The following is a 10,845-nucleotide window of genomic DNA, read 5'->3' as shown; positions in this document are numbered from 1 at the left end:
TCCTCATGCCTTCTTCTGCTTTTACATCATAAAGTCATTATTTGAAACCTACTTGCATTGGATCTGTGTTGTAATAACTATACTCCAGCCTTGACTGTTTGGTAATCAATAGAAGTGATGTTGAGAGGCTGGTGTAAGCAGTCAAAACTAACTCCTCCATTTAATTTTGTTCAAACTGGAAATTGGAAATGTGAAAAGGCAGTCTAAAATCTTGATTTTTGACCATTTCAGCATTTGTCATTGATGTTCAACTTGCATAACCAATCAGTATACCTTCACCAAAGCTGCATCTCCTCGAAATATTTTATTCCAACAGCAGTATAACTATTCGTGATACATTTTTTCTGATTCAGGAAAGTGCAGTAGTTCAAAATAGCAAAAATCTAAAAACATAAAGTGCCTAAAGTGAAAAATAATAATAATGAATTGTTGTTTCACACCTGGAGAGGACCAACAAAATAAATCTTTGGCCCATGGCGTACAGTGACTTGCCCCCAAAAGTAATTGAAATCTGTGATGTTTTTTTTAAGATATCTAAAAATGAGACAAGCACACAAGCAAACAAATGTGACCAAATCATAGAAGAAAGTCAAGGACAAGCAGATTTCACTTGTGGCTTAAATGTTTGCTCAACAACAATACATATGTTACATACAATTTACAAAATTGTTATATCTAGGTTATTATTCTACTGTAAGATGATTTACAACTCCATTTAATATCCTGCTGTTATACTTCATCCTCCAAATGTTTCTGACTGAGTGCACAGTCAGCTGAAAATCTCCAAACATGAATCCCAGACTTTTAAAAGACAGCAGGCTTTACTGTGTGTATGACCGTTACTGTGTAACCTGAGTTGCATCTTCGATTCGCACAAAAAGAGCACATTGGTGACTACAAAACAATGTGCATCACACACACCTGAACACACATTATATCCCTGAAACCAACTGTGTTTAATTATGCATGTTGTGTTGGCTTGTTGGTTTTCTGGCTTGTCCAGAGAAATACAAAGTATAGCTGATTTTTTTTGTATCTTTTTTGTTCGCCATGAACGGTACACAATGAAAAAGCATGCAAATAATTTGAAAGCCTTTTGTCCTTTAGGCTGCAGCCTTTTCACAAACTCTCTAAATGAGGTCTCGAGAGACGAGTTCAAACATAAAATACTGCAGCTTACAGGTTCGCTTGAAGGACAGTGGCTACGAAGAAGACGGGGAGAGAGACTTATAAAATAGATAGACAGGCAGATAGATAGATAGACAGACAGACAGGTAGGGTAGGTAGGTGGATGGATGGATAGATAGATAGATAGATAGATATAGATAGATTGATAGACAGATATGGAGGTTAAATGGAGAATTGGAAAGATGGGAGGCAGATTACTGAACAGGTAACACATAGATGGACTAATCCGGGTGAAACCACTATGTGAACAGTGTATATTGCGAGACTGACAGCTCAGCAGACAGGTGTGAACTATGAGAGAAATGTGGTCTGATAGAAGGTTCTTTTGCACCCTGTTGTGTCTGACGTAAAATCAGAGCGAGCTCTTCTTCCCCATCTAAAGTGTATTTTCTTCACTCTGTTTTTTCCTCGCCTGCCCCCCTTTTTGTCATCCCTAGCCTCTTTTCCTCAGACACTTTGTTCGCTTTCTTAGTTCAGCAACCTCCTTTAGTCTCTCTCCGGGGTGCAGTAGTAGCCTAGACTTTCTGTGATGTTTTCTTTTCTCTCTGCTGCTCTCCTCGTTCATCAAATTGTACACGTTCATATAAAGCAAGTTAATGAGGTCAGTAGGGGGTGGACTCTGCAAAAAACAAAAATCAATATGATATACTCTCTGTTGTGGCTTTGATAAACACTTAATCACTTTTGATGTGTTCATATAAAATTATTCAAACTGTAGATTTACAGCTGCTGCCACTCTACCATTAAAGATACATTAACAACAGCCTCTCTTTCAACACTTGGGCTCACTGTGCTGTCAGTTATTTCAAATGTCCACTTTAAACCTAAAAGCCTTCAACATAAGGCTGCAGTCAATATTCTGGCTTAGTAGAAAGTAACGTGGCTGGTGCTTCTTGACTGGTTAATGCATAATTAACAAGTGAATAACTGGAAAAGCTGATGCTAAATGCAGCTTCACGGAATCAGGAAGCATAAGGAGAAGGTGTGAGGAAGAACCTGTGAAAGCCTGTCTTTGCTGTTACTTCAGAGAGGACCCATTTTTCTTCAAAACTATTACAGACAGTAACTCTGTTGGGAAAACTTCTTAATGGGACAAAATCACTGCACTAAGTGTAATTTTAAAATGACTCTATTTGATGAGGAACTGTAGTGAGGTTCCAAAAAAAAACAAAAAACTGCCACTTAAGAGTGAGTGGCTATCTTCTCCTTATTTGCTTCTTGCTGTAATGCTACACAGAAAGCCTGGATATTTAAGGGATATTAGAAAATTACCGTTTCGGCTGTAATTAAAATAAAAACAGAAAAGTCTACAGTAACTCGCTCCATTGATGACTACGGGCTGTTTTTACCAGGCAGACACTCAAGCACTCAAAAATTCAACAAGTCAGTTCTCTACATGGCTTATTACAGACAGTGTCGCGTTGAACTTTGTGTTGGCACGATGATCACACTTTTTCAGCTTTCTCTGTGCCAGTTATGATATTTTCACTGCAGCTGTTTTACGCGCGTTGGTCGCACCGCGCGCATCATCATCATCAGCAGCAGCAGGAGCATCACGGCTCAAAACGTCTCTTTTATCTCTTTTTTGTCGACTGCTGTCTACCGCCAGCGGGGATTAAATCCAGCTGTGAGGCGAAATTAATAATGCACCACGCTTTGAGTTTATACAACGTGCCTTACCTTGAGTTGTCGCGGCTTGGAGAAGTGTGGGTGCGTGTGTTTGCAGCCCCCTATCCAAAATGGAAACTCCGGTCCCACTTGGTAGCCTATACCTGGACTCGAGGAAGCAGAAGAAACGGACACTTATAGCGATCCTTTGTTTATGTGCAGAGAGTGTCAGAGAGGTGATTTAACCGCAGCTCCTGCTCTGGCACGACTGTCTGTTCTTCGGTGAGAATTAGTTTGCTTGTTTCTGACTGCCGCCCTCCCTCCCACTCACTCACTCACTGTGTCCCACCCATGAGAAATACATAATCTTTCATCTCTCTCTCTCCCCCTCCCTCCATCTCTCTCTCTCACTCACACACACACTCTCTCTCCTGCTCTCTCTCTCTCTCTCTCTCTCTCTCTCTCTCTCTCTCTCTTTCTGTCTGTCTCTCTCGCTCTCTTTCTCTCTCTATGTCTCTCTCTCTCTCTCTCTCTCCCTCTCTCTCTCTGTCTCTCTCTCTTTCTGTCTGTCTGTCTCTCTATCTCTTTCTCTCTCTATGTCTCTCTCTCTCTCTGTCTCTCTCTCTCTGTGCCTAGCAGGTGGGCATATTTGAATAATGTGAGATCATTATTAAAGGCTGCTGGAGGCCCAAATGTGTGTGGTTCAACAAAACTGTCTGTCTGTGTGTCTGTCAGAAGAGTTCCTCCGGCTGGCAGGCAGCGGATTGGGAGTGGTCGGGATTAAACCGTGGGATTATACCTCAACATTCATCATTTCATCTCACACACTTGATGCACACTGGTGGACAATGACATCAGTCTTTGGCAGATGCAGCACAACAACAGACAGATTCATGTGGGTAGGGATGAAGCGAAATAGGAGAAAAATAGAAGAAGAAATGAGAGCACTGAGGAAACCTTTCACCTCTTAGACTGATCCACGTGAATCTAATGCTTCATGTAAAATGCACCAGGCTACCAGCAGGGTGTGCAGGGCAGAGAAGGTCACCGGGATGAAATATTTCCTTGGTGAATGTGTGTGCTTGTGGATATGCAATGTGTGTGTGTTTATGTAGTTGGTGCATACACACAGCCAAGTCGGTGTACTTGTGCCTGCATACTGACAGATGGCTACTGTAATGACGCAGGAACTAACTACTGGGTTTCTATGTGTCTGTGAGGTTGCATGCCTGTGCACATGCTTGTTAGTGGACTGTGTGTGTGTGTGTCTGAGAGAGAAAGATAGTTTGATGCAGAGGCAACAGATATATTTCCTGTTCTAGCAGCCTTATACCAACAACACACACACACACACCACAGACATTCACAAGAGACCTTGAGTCTGCTGCAGCTTCCATTTGCTGAAAAACCCTTTGTTAGTGTGTGTATGTGTATGTGTGTGTGTGTGTGTGTGTGTGTGTGTGTGTGTGTGTGTGTGTGCGTTTGTATGTCTTAGGAAACTAGAAATCATAAAAATATGAGCATAAAGTCTTATCAGTCATTTCTTGTGGTTCTGCACTGCTTACACCCACCATTACAGTGCATGTTTAGGCAAATTGTAATCAAAATATTTTGACTGATAAACATCAGGTCATATCATGTATGGGCGGGTATGAGGCAAAGATTGCCATGAAGTTGGATTAACATTAACAGTCCACAAATACACACTTTATTTAAGACGCACATCTGTATGCAGGGACAGGGTCGGTTGGATTGGATTGCATTATACTATCAGCTGTGCCTGTTCATCTAATATAGTGTATCAATGCATAAAGTAGCACAAAATGGAAATACTCAACTACCCTAAAGTATGCTAAACTATACTTAAAACAGTGCTTGAATATACTAGTTACTTTTGACCACTGGTATTTGAATGATCAAACATGCGTGGCCATCAAGTAGTGGCCATTTGTCTTCTCAACAACCTGGTAGGATCAGATACGGCCAAGACAGCATCCGTGCAGAATTCCTAACTGGCAGGCACAGAGGTGTGAGATGACCATTATGTTTCATTATGAATCATCATCATCATGAGTCACTGATTTTGTAATGATAAGCCCTGACCTTCACCTCCACGAGTGCATCAAAAGCTAGAAAACACACTCACTGTCAAAGACCCCTCCGCTGCTGCACAGAGCCAGTTTTATAGCGAGACACAGAGGAGAGGTCAGCTGAGCAGAAAGCACAGCTGTTGGGATAAAAGTAAAACACACTGTAGCTTTGAGGACTCAGAGCAAACATCCCTGTGCCAAATGTGCCATTCGGAGTCGACAGGCTTCAAGGCCGGCAGCCATCTAGAAGGAGGGCTCAGAGCCTTGGCTCTCCTTCACTCACTTTTGTCACATTCTGCTTCCCCTTTCTCTCTCTCTCTCTCTCTCTCTCTCTCTCTATCTCTCTCTCTCTCTCTCGATCTCTCTCTATCTCTCTCTCTCTCGCCTCACACAGTTTTATCTCCATTCCTTTGCTGTCTCTGCTCTCCCTTTTTGTCACACTTGGCGTCAACTCAGCGAATGTGTGTGTGCCTGTGTGTTAATGTGTGCACATGTCTCAGTTTAGAAACCTATCAGCTGTTATAATTCTCACAGGCTTGAATAGAGGTTGACAAACAATTGATGTGTTTTAATAATTACCATCCTGACTCCAGCACACTTACGTGTGTGTGTGCATCTGGGTTCATCTTTACGAGTTATCATGGCACCCACTCGGTTGTCTTGACTCTCTGATTTAAATGCTTCTAATTGTTGTGCATACATACAGTAATGGTTTGGTACATGGATTTACATGCAAATTTTCTACTTAGAGGCTTAATTTAGAATTAAATCCCTAACAGCCTGCAATCTAGCCTTCTAGTGTATTTCAAATTTGGCATCAAGTAATATAATGCAATTAATGCTGTGACCATCGACTGCTTGCACTCCCTTACCACGTTGTTGCTCCAACATGTTCAGGGATGCATGCACTCACACACACAAACACACACACACACAAATGTACTCACTCACCATGGGTTTTACTGGATTGTCTCCCACTTCCTTTTGTCGGAAGCTTAGCCTCCCTTTCTCCCTCTGCCATCCTGCTCGCCCCCCATCCTTTCATCTCGCCTGCCCTCTTCTACCTCCTTCTGTCACTCATCAGCATCCCACACTCAGTCCCTCTCTTCTCTATTTTTTCTTCCTCTCTGCTATCTCTTCTTCACTCTTTTTCTCCCATTTTTCGTTATCAGCCTGTCTCATAATAAGACTTTTTTTTTTCTGCTTCTTCTTCTCTTTTGGTGGCCCTCCACAGGTCCTCCTCATTGGGCTGCAGGCCAGTGCCGGTCAGAGGCAGGTTGTAATTACTTCACTCCTCCTCTGACAGCAAAAGTGAAGGAAGGAAAAGAGAGTAAGCAAGAGATAAAGAGAGAAATAGAATCAAGAAAAATACTGGTTATTTATTCCCACTGTAAGGACTAAACCCTCTGATCCATTTATTTATTTTTTACCACTAAAGTACAAAACTGAATGTCAATCAGATGCGTTTCTGTTATCCCAACAATGTTTTTCACATTCATGCATGATCAAATTAAGGGTGCTGTGCCTCACCGAAGTTCTACCTGATTTCTTCCACTGACAAGGTGCATCTCTGTATAGTCCAACATTACGAGATAAATAATACAGTACTGTAGAATGATTTCTCCCACATGCTCAATGTAGCGTAGGACAGTTGGCCTTAATTGGTGCAGCTATATTTGAATTGTGATTTAAAGCGACCAATGCCTCCTTGACTTCAACACTGGGTTGGGAAATATTTGCATACCTTTAAAAATAAATAGCAGTCTGGAAAGATTTTCACCAGATGAAATGGATTTAACATGAAAAGGAAAAAGAACACAGAGGAAAGAACCATGACTTCAGTGGATTGTTTTTCATTCAATGTGTCTTTTAGATCAGACCATGGGTCACGCTACAGTTTTCCAATTGTTCTCTCACAGTGACAGTTTAACTGGCAGGATAACTCATTAGTTAAAGGTTGTAACAGACAGAGATAGCGATTGTTTGAAGTTTCAGCTGGATGCATCACTGTGAACGCTGTCGTTAATTACCCAAATCAGTTGTTTTCAGCGTTGACCATAGGCCAGCTTCCAGATGCTATTCTTATCCTGGATGATCAATGATATTTCTCCAGCTGTCTGGGGGTCGCCACTTACTGAGACAGGGGTCACCAATTACGGAGCACCGATAACCTTTAATTCCACCCTTTTTCAGTAAATAGGCAGTTTTTCACACACACACACACACACACACACACACACACACACACACACACACACACACACAAACGTGTGAAAAAAATCTCATCCTGTGCTCAAATACACGCTTATTACTGTGTAATTGTTTAGTGTATGCTGGGTATCAATATAATGCTTATTGAGTACCATTATGTAAGTGCAAGGAAAGGAGACAAAATAAGGATTAAGGGGGTAACAGCTGCTTTAGAGTAAGGCCGGAACAATGGCTTCACAGTGTTGATGTGAAATGAAACATTAGGCTTAGAAGAGAAGGGTATGAATTTACAGCTATAACTATACAAATAGGTTTTAGTTCTATACATTGTGTTTATGCTTTCAAAATGATGATGGACATTTTTTGATTGTTTTTAAGTTTCGGTGCCTAGTTTGGCTTCTTTTCATGACATAGCAGTTGTGAAAGGTAGCCTGTTTGTACCTTTACATTAAAGTACTTACAGTTTAATTCAGTTCTGTTGCCCCCTAAACACAAATTCGTTACCACCTTGACAACAAACAAAAACACAATAAAATGAAGGAAACCCCTGAAATTAGAGAAGAAAAATGAAGGAATTTGCATTAATTATATAAATAAATTAAATGTATGGCCAATACTGAAACAAAAAGACACCTCAGAGTCCTGAGACGGCTGGCATTCCTCACACTCAGAGGGAGACAGGGAGCAGTGAAAGGAGGGAGTGAGGAAGTGAGGTACTGTACACGGTACTGGTAAGCCCTCTTCTCACAACTAGGTTGATTATTTTAAGCTCTGTCAGATTGATTTTGAGGCCCTGTGGGGGGCTTTGCAGGTCTGTGCGATAAAAGCGAAGGTACACGCAGACAAAAAAAGGAGACGGAATAAAAGTTAGGACAGGGAAGATCACAGCTGAGAGGAAGGGGAGGAGCAGAGGTGGTCTCCAGATTCCTGAGGTTATTAACAAGAGCGTTTTCAAGGACACCAATGATGATTTGGGTCAAACTATTTCCTTCTCCTCCTGAGGTGTACCAAGGTCACTCAAAAAAGAAAAATTCCCCCAGAAAGCTCTCTCTGTCTCTCTCTCTCTCTCTCTCTCTCTCTCTCTCTCTCTCTCTCTCTCTCTCTCTCTCTCTCTCTCTCTCCTTGAAATACAACGTGAAATAGGCTGCCTTTGTTTGCAGGGAGGAATAACCCTGATGACAGAACATTTTCATGTGCTCATAAAACACAAGAGCTGTCACCTTTCTCAGGTAATTGGCAGGTAAAACAAATGTGTCTGCAACTGCTGTGAGAAGAATCCTATAAGACACAAAGAGAAAACTGACAATACGGTCCTTGAAGATGCTACACTTTATGATTTAATTAATTTCAAATCAATATTTAGTTCCTTTGTCAACAACATACGTGCACTCTTGCTTTGCTGTTGTCCCTCTAAGAAGAGCACCGTGGCAACTTATTATATGACCAAGGAAGCAAGATGTTCACTGCCGCCCACAGAGCTGTCGTGTGCAAGTGTTCACAAAGCTGTGCAGTTTGAAAATGAATATATTCCCTGATATGAAAGGACAATACATATCTTACCTGTGGGCTGAGGACCAAATATCTTTTCTCGCCAACTGTGACATCTGACTGTGTTCATTTTACACCTGTCACGTTGAGGTTTAATTCTTGAGTTGAGGACATCTCCTTGGGGTTTAGGGAGTGTTATTAAACATTGCTGTTCGGGTGAGTTTCACTGTCCAGTTTACAGCCGCCTGTGGAAAAGAAATTGATGAAATCAAAAGATGCACGCACACAGCATCCCGCTCATGATTGGGCACTAAATGTGAGATAGTGTTTGTCTACCATCTAGTGGTACAATTAAGTCATGGCAGGACGCATGGTGGTACATCTACCTCATTTTAATGTGAAGTAGCCTTCTGTTTTTAAGCAAATTCAGAGTAGAGTAAACATTACAAAATGATGTGATTGTGGAGGTAGGTCTTGTGAAAGCAAATTTTGTGTCATCTATTTTATTTTACTTCTTCTTTGTTGCCTTCGGAGCTTTTTTACATTTTTTTTTAATTGTTCTATTACCTTTACTGATACAATAAAACATGAATTTACTTATTGTCCAAGACATTTACCAAACATACAGGATTTTCATATTAGGCCAACTTTGAGTAAAAATACCAGGAAACATCCCACACAATCTGTCTAGTTGTCGAAAGAAAATATCTGATTTGATCTGCATTGTTTATGAAACAAAGATCGGCTATAGCTCACATAAAGCATCTTCTTTATTGTGCTCCTGTATGATTTTCTTAAGTAATTTAGAAACATAGTATAAGAAGTTACGTGCAAAAATGCAGCCCGATATACGTGAAAGAGAGCGGCCAATGAAAACGGTTTCCCAGCATGCAACGGGGGTCCATTTCACTGTTAACCGAGCAAGATGTTAAATTCAAAGAGCCACCAAAACAAAACTAGCAATCGTACGATACCAATGTTCGTTTATTACGATACCAATGTTTGTTTACTGCAACCTCTTTATCACGTTTCATTTAAGTGCAGTATTATTTGCACCACAATCGAGGTTACGTTTCGATTACGGAGTATATTTAAGCGATTTGTCTTCCCTTCTCTCTTCCGTGGGAGGAAGCTCATTGTAGAGGTCACATGCTGAGTGCTTGTCACTCCACCAATTACCTCGGGGAAGGTCTGAGACAAGAGCCAATAGTTACCCTCGCAGGGTATCACCTGATACGGGTGAGCGAGTGAACAGAAAATATAGGCCATGTGAGCAGCTGTCGCAGGAGAAGCTACATGACGCAGTTTCTCGTCATGCAGCGGATGTGGCGCTCACTAGCTTGGAATCGCTCGCGGCTGGCGCATGAGTGCGATGTATGAGGTGGGGCACAGCTCCAGAACCCAATTCAGACTACTCTCCTCCCACATTTTTTTTTAAATTTAATAAAATATTAAATATTTTATTACTTTTGCCACTTTTTAGCCTAGATTTGCACTTCCATATATAAATATATATATAAATATAAATATATATATAAATATATATAAATAAATATATAAATAGAACAGGTTACATAATTATTATTAAAACTAGACTGGGAAGATTAATTCATGGAAATATGGTAATTATTGGTAGTCGCTATTACTTTTTTGTTTGAATGTTCCTTTATTTGGGATGCAGGATGAATACATTTTTACTTCATTGTGCACGTCTGTTCGGTGTTGTACCACTATTGGTGTCTTTTACTGGCTGAAATAAGAAATGAACGGCCGGTTGGCTTGCCTGTCCTGCTAAAAAATTGCTCAACTATCTGCTGCATGGTGTCCTATTTCTTTCAACAGTCCTTCGACAGTTACACTGTAGCAGTTCTTTGGAAAAAAGTCCATAATCATTTCTGTGTCTAAAATAATTTTGGACCGGCAACTTTAACATGCTTAAAACAGATCAGTCTTATATCACAAGGAGATGGAGATTTCCACCGTTAGTGTCTGGTGTGACAGCCACAACCTCATTTTTAATGTTGATAAAACCAAAGAATTCGTATTTGACCCCATGCTATTTGAGATGAGAATCCATGACCCTGGACATCTTATCTCAATAATGAAGTCAAATCAAATAAAACTGTCAATGAAAGCAAACTGTCTGAAAAAGGAGTTGGTGGTGGTGCAGCGTGACCTGTTGACCTGGGGGGCATGGCCAGGGCAGACCCCTGAGCAAAAGGGGTTCATGTTTCTGTCTGACCTAGTTCCAGGCCCTTAT

The 10,845-nt window shown here is 41.0% G+C and overlaps 1 long non-coding RNA gene across 1 annotated transcript; it reads right to left on the bottom strand.

Moving 5' to 3' along the window:
* Positions 1–4,479: 4,479 nt before the first annotated feature.
* On the bottom strand, positions 4,480–9,711 carry LOC142949612 (uncharacterized). The gene is made up of 3 exons (XR_012954053.1): positions 9,342–9,711; positions 8,658–8,830; positions 4,480–6,185 (listed from the first exon to the last, which is right to left on the bottom strand). It is a non-coding gene; the product is annotated as an uncharacterized LOC142949612 (long non-coding RNA).
* Positions 9,712–10,845: the final 1,134 nt, after the last annotated feature.

Source organism: Anarhichas minor, unplaced genomic scaffold (assembly GCF_050575085.1).
Source record: "Anarhichas minor isolate MPS153535 unplaced genomic scaffold, ASM5057508v1 ptg000003l, whole genome shotgun sequence".
Classification (NCBI taxonomy): domain Eukaryota; kingdom Metazoa; phylum Chordata; class Actinopteri; order Perciformes; family Anarhichadidae; genus Anarhichas; species Anarhichas minor.
This window is presented reverse-complemented; position numbering and strand designations above follow the sequence as displayed.